Here is a 9413-nt window from a genome sequence, read left to right on the forward strand (position 1 = left end):
TTCTGGTTCTACTTTGTCTCACTTAATAAAGGTAGTCAAGGGAGCTGTGATATGAACACTTAGATTAGTGTTCTACTCTTGGAATACAGTCAGGTAGGAAATGGAAACTTCTGGGTACTTTGTATTCATGAAAGGTTGTGGTTTTCATTAGGTGATTTCCAGACCGTTCCATCTCCTCCAGAACAGCGGGGAGGTGATTGGAAAGATGACACAGTGTTCCCAAAGCACCAATAAGAGCCAGAGACACTAACAGTGGCAATATCCATGTTATGGAAAGTGTGTGTGTTTGTGTGTGTGTGTGTGTGTGCGTGAGTGTGTGTGTGTGTGTGTGTATATATAATGTCGTGTATTCACCAATTTGCCATTTGCCTGTGGCTCTTCCTGTCTTTAACTCAACCTGGTCTGGACATTCAGAATTGTCCACACAGGATACCATACAATCAGTCAAATCTACACCCCGCTGCATTTTGGTTTTCCAAATCCTCCCCCAGCCCTCCTCAGCATGTTAACATAGCCACATGCAAAACAAATATGGAAAGGTCCTTTGAGGGCAATTACGCTCCGAAGCCATTCTTAGTCATGTTGCTGATGAAAAGTCCAATGCCCCTCTTCTCTCTCTCCTGGCTGCAGAGCACTGCACTGCTTAAGTCTGTTTACACGGTGTCTAATGAGGACGCCATCGACGCTGGGACTGGTAAATGAGGCACATCCAAGGCCTGGCAAAGGGATTCATGTTTTATCTCTGTGAAATGTAGTGCACCAGCTCTCCCTGATAATCTCCTACTGCCGTCGAGATCAAAGCATATTTTAGATCTGCTTTTCAAAAGCAGGCATCCCTGCTTCCCCGGTGCACCCATTTGGCAAGTGATGACGAGGGATTGTTGCTGACAGGGTGATAGCCAAGCCGCTGGATTGCTTACACTTTCATGGACCAGTTTTATTGGGCAAGTGTGGTTAGGAGATGAGAAGATGGCGGAGTGGGCATTCTCGATGCATGCATGCAATGTCATGTGGTTGTAGGGCCCAGTCTAGCACAACCTGTTGGCAAGTGAGTGTGGTGACACAAGCCCCCTGAATACACTGAAGTCCCTTACGCGGTAACTTTTCCCTATGAGTTATATCATAGGAAATAACATACCAGCCGCAGACTAACGTCCTGTCTGGATGTAAATATGTCATATATATATTTAACTGTTCTGGCATCAGATCATATCACGGTAGCTCTACTGCTACAGGGAATAAGAACCCACGAGTTGTCTACTCTAATTCAATAACCCACGTTTCAGATGAACGGTTCTAGACCCAACATGCTCTTGAATTCCTGTATTTCCCGATAAAGAAGAGAAGACGTCTTAAGAAGTCAAGACAGCCTGATTGGACTTGATACAGTACTAGGGAGCTGGCCCTGCATCAGCCTCTTAAGGTCTTAAATAGCATAATTCCTCTCCATCGCTTTCTCAAGCACAGCACACAGACCTAGAGGGCTTCAGCTAAGCTCTCCTGTCAAGGTAATTAGATACAGATCATCCCAGCAGCGAAAGCTCTAATCTCTCAAATTTACAGCCTTACGGTAGAGAGTGGTGTTTCACTGGCTCTGCTCCGGCCCTGTTGACAAACTGCAGCCGGCGGGGCAATAACACTGAGCTGCTTTAACTGTGCTTCCAAGCCCAGAGTTTTAGACACATTACTGTTTCCACCATGTGTCATGATGAGGCTGGTGACGTGCCTGGCAGTCATAGGCACATGCTGTCAGGAAATGCATGTGTGTGTGTGTGTGTGCGTGTGTGTGTGTGTGCGTGTGTGTGTGTATGTGCGTGTGCTCATGCACGTACGCCCGCGGCTCCCTCCCCCATAAACTTGACGAGGACCAGATGGTTGGATGGTACAGATGGGACCCAAATGTCACATGAAGGTTTTCTCTGCCTGTGTCATCTCAGTCAGGTACAGGTGCATGAGCTCATGTAAGATATCGCTCAAGCGTAGCCATTTGTTCGAGCTGTCATGTCGAGAGCGTTAACCACATTAAGAAGGATCACTCGTTTGACGTCCGCTCATTTTCCACGGATGCAATGCAAACGTCCGTGCGCCAGTGTTCGCCGGCGTACTGCAAAATGCGGAACCAAATTGCTCAACCATACAGACCTGAACTAACCAGACTGGTACAGTGCAGTAGGTGGCATTCAAAAGTCCTAGACTGCACCTAATCTGAGTCGGATGGAGGGTGCCTTCTCAATCCACCCTCCAAGGGCATCACCATGGAGAACAGCTCTCTCCTGAGGTAACGAGACTACACGGGGAAATAGATTTAGCTTCACCTCACCACCACCACCACGGGTTTTAGGGCCAAGATAAGGCAGGGGGAATCCCTAGGCTCTCGGCTCACTAAGTACCCCCCCCCAACAGAACTAATTAAATGCTTGATTAATTGTCACCAGAGCCAGTCAGAGTAAGGACTCAGATAGTGGGGTGGTGACACAGCCCTGTTCTGGATGACTACATGTTTTCAAGTGGCAATGAGAGAATTGTCAAACGATTCTCCCCCAACATCAAACAGAGATTTGATGACGTGTTTCCTTTGAACATGGAAACGAGTGGCACAGTTCCTGTGATACACTACCCAGCGTGTCCATGTGAGGGCAGCATAGCATCACTATTTCAAAGTGGCACCATTCCGGTTCCCTGAAACAGATAGCTTGCTTCAAAGATGTTGCTGCCCCTTAAATTATGAAGGTGTCATTTAACTAAATATGAACGAAGGGGTTTTGCTTGTATAAAAGTCTGTGTGTTTTTGGTGGATGCACTTGACAGTCAGATGGATGTGCTTAGTGAAAGCTTGGAAGTCTGAAGTCAAAGCAAGGAGTTGGATGTCTTCAGTTTGCCTCAGTTTGAACGCACAAACTTTCATCACACTAAACCCTTTCATCTGTGTGCATGTTTATTGCTGTGAGTGTCCAGTTGAGTTCCATGATACTATCATTCCACATGGTGACGCGTTGTCAGCCAACACACATACACATACACTGCATATTTTTAGGGTGGCTCAACATTGGGAACAGTGAGAGGAGAATGTCACATTTGAAATATAAACGGTTCAACCATTGAAGGGGTATTTTAAAAGAGTGACATTGGCTAGAATACTTTGTCTCTGTGTCACTCACGGTATCTCTGTCAGGCACTCAATTGAATTTTGATTGACAACATGAAAGCCTGGGATAGATAGCCTTGGAGATTTAGATTTGTGCTCTTGGAAACAATAATATGGGTGTGTGATTCACAGGTCTGTTGTGAATAATTTTCAAATAAGGCTGAAATCTAGCCTGGCTGCCAGCCCAACTTCGCCCCGCCCACAAAAAAAAATTGGTCGGGAAGTTGGGTCTGGAGGGTCTCGTATTGGGAACAACTACATAAAACCAGGATCTGGACGGACCAATGAAATTGCCAGGGCGTGCTTTATACGATGATGGACAGATGATCAATAGTAACGTAATCAACAACGTCACGAAAGAGCCCTTGGGTTGAATTTGTTTTCAACAAACAATATATTACATTGCTCTGATTGGTTGTAGGTCTATCCAATTGAGCAAAGAGGCATTTGTTTTACGAGTTTTCAGACTCATATTCTGACTAGAATTATGAGTATGACAACGTCAGGCTAGCTGAAATCAGAATAAGAATCAGAAGGGATTTTATTCGCCATGAATGTTTGAAATGAGCACAAAACAAGCTTGTTTTTTTATTTTTACGTAACAGCAGGCAACTGCAGTTTCATCATCTGCTTGTACTGATACATCATCCACTTCATGTTGCACTTCATTCCCCAAGAGAACAATCCTTGTCAAATGCTGTTGAAATATTAGGAAAGAAGCTGCTGTTTTCCCATGTCTTCTAAACTAAATCAAAAATCCCCATTAATGTTGGACAAAAGAACAATTTCAACCCTTAAAAACATTGAAAGACAAGGTTGCCTTTGTGTTCATCCTCTTTTTGTATGAAACTTGAATGACTTTCATGCAGAATGGAGCAAGTCTATGCTATGTTTTGCAAGAGAACAGCTGTCAAAATCTCCAATCTTCAGAATATCTGTGCTCAGCATGTTCCTTAGCAACTCAATTAAATGAGGGTGACACAGAACAACTTCAAAAGAAAAATAGCTTTTCTTTCTGACTGTAACTTACTCAATCCATTTGAGTGTAATACATGTGGTTGCCCCAAAGTGTTAATGCAAATCAGATGCCTGTTGGATGTGACATTGTTATGTATTTGATATGCAAATATTGGGATGACAAAAGACAATCCCCTATGGTCTTGTTGCTGTTCATCATTCTTTTATTAGTCAGGACAGAATTGCCTGTATCTACCCAACACCAAAGTAATTCACCTGAGTTGAATTATTCACGGACCGATCAGTGGACTAAATCAGCAGGATGTTCACAGCACACAGAAACACACACACACGCGCACACATCACAATTTCCAACCTTTAAACTCAGTCCACACCACCACACTGTGATATTCAAACTGATGGATACTCCTGCCTTTGCCAAGAGGGATCACATCAAATTAGCATTTGCTGATAAATGACAAACTCACATGGAACAGGAAATGCTGTATGTGAACGCAGTCAGTGAAACAGAAGAATTCCTGAATACAAATGATGGGCAATACTGTAATTGCATAGACATGTCTGCTTAATCTCCAGAATGCTGTGTTAATCTTCACCCAGCATACATAAAATCTCACAACCGGAAACCGACAGAAACCTGTTCAACCACATTAGACATTCATCCATCTTATACATTCACAACCCTCAATGCATCGCCTTCCTAACAAACTAGCTGTACCTGCAAAACCACGTTGAATCCCATTCACTGCATTATCTGAGCCTGCACAATTTGTCCTTCGAAGGCCATTTCCACTGATGTTGTGTAATGGCGTCTGATAATACCCACGTCCAATCACCAAGAACCGGCCTGCAGGGAACGAGAGCACTGCTCTTCATGACCATCTGCAGTTAAGCTAAATCACTTTAATCTACATTGATCTATTTCCTCAGTGGCTGATTACTCTCTTAGAGCTTCCCTCAAATTGAAATCGGAGGAGCCATGGGAGTCACGGGCTGCCTGTGGTACTTCAGCGTTCCACTGCTTCACTTAATGAACAGATGTGAAGAGCAAACCTGACTGGTCCCACTTTATGCTGCATATTTACACCATATCTGACTGTAGAGGGCAAACGCTCGACTGATATCTTCTGCTCGGTAGAGGCCTTTGGATCAGTTGGACGGTGTTTGTGTGCGTGTGTGCGTGTGTGTGTGTGTTTGTGTGCGTGTACTACGTCTGTGGAAATGTACCTTTGTTCAGATGCCCATGTCATCACAATGAGCGAGGGAATGTGCACGATCAGCAAGACGCCGACGGACCAATCAGGCGTGATCTGTCCCCCTCTCTGCTGTCTCCAGGTAACTGTGCAACAGGGGTAAATCCAGGTTCCCACTTTGGGGGGGGCTAAGCCCCTAGATAAAACCTATAATTTTTCCTGTGACCCAGCAAAACTAGGGGGGTCTGGGGGCATGTTCCCCCAGAAGACATTTTTGAAAATATCCTTTTAAATAGTGTCCTCTAGTGGGTTTAAGGAAGAGAAATGAACTCATTTAGATTTAAAATATGGAAGAAAAATATTTTTTATAACAGTTTGGGGGGGGGGGCTAAAGAAACTTTTGGGGCAGCTCCATAGAGGCTCTCTGCCGTTTACGTCACCCTCGAGATATCAACACTTCTGTACAGGTGGACTAGCATTCCATCAAACATCCTCTCTTGGGAATGAAGTATGCACTGTAGAGCACAGTATTCATTTATGACATTGTTTTTTGTATTAAACCAACATAACCAGTGGCATATTGAAGGCATTTTTGTGGTGATTGTGTTGAAATGAGAAGAAATAGCTTTTCCAGCTCCTTTCCAGTGATTGTCGGACATGGCGTGTCTGCCCCTCTCCAGGAATGACTAACAGCTACCTCATTGCCAGTAATTAAGCAATGGATTGGTTGCAGAGATTACGTTTAATTACCCATTTTTTTAAACAGCAACACTATTGTGTGCTTTGAGTAGGCTGAGTCACAGAAAATGGAATCTGTATCCATGCCCAAATTAACATATGACTAAGTGATATCATACAACAGTCTCTATATATTATAATACAAATGTGGTTCCTAAATACGATATACACTGTTAAAAAGAAATAGATGAAATGATGTGTGTGCCTTTGGATCCAAATGTACGACTCGTGCCTTTGCGGACCATAAAATGACAGTTTCTGTAACAGACCGGGATACTGAGGGATGTGAAACGCCTAAGCTCTGCTCTGCCAGGGTCAGGTTGACAGCATGTGTACCTGGACAGGTGGAACAAGGCTCCTCGACCTGCTCCCCGGATACAGGTCATTCTGGCTGAGTTCCAGAAGGATCTGTAACATCGCCCACATTCTGGGGGGAGGAGGACACAGCGAGGCAGCACGGGGCCTCGCGGTGGTGGAGGCAGCAGGACCCCCGGGGCCTCACGGTGGTGGAGGCGGCAGGACCCCCGGGGCCTCACGGTGGTGGAGGCAGCAGGACCCCCGGGGCCTCACGGTGGTGGAGGCAGCAGGACCCCGGGGGCCTCACGGTGGTGGAGGCAGCAGGACCCCGGGGGCCTCACGGTGGTGGAGGCAGCAGGCCGAATGTTTGAAGGAGAAGCGATGCCCTCACACCTTGCTCCTTCCACCCGACTTTCCTACAACTTGCACCGCCAACTCCAATGGCAAACTTGGCGAATTGAAAGCAAAACGCAATGGAGCTGCCATGAAAACGATGAAAAGCCCAGAGCGCTCTTCATTAGACGGCTGTCTGACTGATGACCATCATGGTCCTCTGGCTCTCCACAGTAATGTGTTCCTGTGGGACTGGACGTACTGAACAGAAGATCAGGCCATTCTGACCCTATTAGACCCTGTAGCTGCATGGAGGATGTGTCTAAGCCTTGATTTGGGGTTTAAGGGCCAAATACAAAAGAAAATAAATAGTATTTATCAATTTTTTTGGGGGGGATTACCACATTCGGGGAACTTTGTTTGGAGTTACATGATGCAAATTTGCATTTATTCATTTAGCAGATGCTGTTAGTCAAAGTAACGCACCAATAATGCATATTCTGCTGCAGCTAATGAAGGACTCAGTTCTAACAGTAGTATTGAGACATTTTTATAAGACTGTAGTTGAGAAATTGGGATGTTTATTCTGCACTAATCTAAATTGTTCACATTGCCCGGTAGCTGAGATGTTGTTACTTTACGATGTGGCTCGTAAACACAGATCGTTCCTTGACTCCGATCACCTAACCCTGCAGTTGATAGCGTGAGTGACATCAGCTGATCATTTGACGCGCTGCCTGAGTGCCTTGCCCCATCTAGCTCCGCCCAATTTAGTGCCAAGGACCTATCTGTATTTCCTTTACAAGACACAGTGCCACAATAACACCCGATGCAAGGCCAGAGAGCTGCGAAATGTTCCTCAGTGTTCTCTCAGACTCGGTAAGTCAATGAGAGTTCATGAGATCCAAACTTGAAATCCTCAATTCATTTTAATGAGCAGTACTGCCTGTTACACTAAAGTGTAACCGGTGTCCACACATTGGTACTGTAAACACAAGTAGTTTATAGACCACGTGGCAATATCGCTCTATGACCGAATATATTCTTCCCGTCTCATTAACTACAACTTTTGTGGCATTTAAAATAAAAGGCTGGAACTGAAGATTAACACTGATGTATCTGTGCAGCAGTTTTACCGAGTTCATTAAGTTTGAATCATTAGTAGCTACAGTATAATACAATATGCAGTATTAGTTTTCAATTAGTAGTGTTTTAATCCTATAGGTGTGTAGCACCTAGAAGTGAATACAGACGTAGCTCTTCCGAAGCCATCGTCTACTAATTACAACAGTGATATGAGGGATTTAATATAAGGTACTGGAAGGTGATGGAGAGTATATCATACATAAATGAGTATTTGAGAAAATACTGGACTTCTCCTGTCAGGTCCTAATTAAGTCTTGTTGATTCTATCAGCCTCTTATTACTTGTGCAGCAGCCATTCTGGAAGCAAAAAATTTCTCCATTGAGTTCCACATCCAGGCTAATCTGCAGATTAGACCGCCCATAATGACATTGGAATCACAAGGAACTCTTTTGTTTTTCTATCCCTGCTTTTCCCAACCAAGAAATATAATGTAAATCATTGGGGACATTTACACTTTTAAATCCTGGACAATGGCTCAACACTGCTGCAATTTCCATCTTGCCATGTATAATGTAATAAAACATGCTGCTTAGACTTAGACTGTAATATCTGACTGTGTGAGAGAGAGATTGCATGTGTGTGTGTGTCTTAGCAAAATTGCTTTGCAGGAGGCGCACAGCATATAATTGCGGGAACAATTATTAAGTACAGTAGAAACTTCAACTATGTAAAATATCCCTCGAGGAAATATTGGAGTATATCAAAGCGTATAAAACCATTAGATCCACATAATGCTTTCCCTTATCTTCCATGGCCTCTACTGACTGTATGCTCACTAAAAAGCGATGCAAAAATCTATTTTAAAATCCTCTCATTTTGGACGTCCTCTAATTAGGTGACCCAGAAATGTGCCTGTTCTGTGCAGTGTTGTTCGTCCTGGACTCAACTATTAGTCACAACAGAAAGCTACAGTAAAATTAGTCAAATGAGTACTGCCCTCCGCCCCCCCCCCCCACACACCCACACACACGCACATATCAAAGAAGTAAACGTGACAGTTGCATTAGGGACACATCCCTCACTTTGACTGGAAGAAGGAACTCGGGTCAAAGACAGCTGATGTCCACAGACCGAGGTACAGTACAGGTATATTAGAGGGCTGTGCAGTCTGTGAGGTCATTACCGCCTGACCTCCCGCTGTGAATCACTGGCTCAGATGGAATTTTAGAATTGGGAGTCATTTGCGGTGTTAACAGCCCCACGTCCTCTTCAGGTGCTTAGAGTTGGTGCGTGCTGGGGAACAGCACCAACTCATAACATCATAAAGAGACACGTGTTATCTCAGAGACTGATCTGACTACCTGTGCTACAGGATCAACGCCCGACAGGAGACCCCACCCCGAATAACGTGACGAGAACTCAGCCCTCACCAGGCTCTATTTATAGAACTTCACCTCTCTCGGTCTCTCTGTTTCTTTGATTTGTCTCTCTCTCTGTTTCTCTCTCTCTCTCTCTCCCTCTACCGTCTCGTTCTCCTTCTCTTCCTAAACCTTTGTCTCTCAGTGTCTTTGACTCTCTGTCTTTGTTTCATTGTCTCCCTCTCCCTCTCCCTCTCTCCCTCTCCCTCTCCCTCTCTCCCTCT

Source organism: Hypomesus nipponensis, chromosome 15, assembly GCF_054491055.1.
Source record: "Hypomesus nipponensis isolate SF chromosome 15, ASM5449105v1, whole genome shotgun sequence".
Lineage (NCBI taxonomy): Eukaryota > Metazoa > Chordata > Actinopteri > Osmeriformes > Osmeridae > Hypomesus > Hypomesus nipponensis.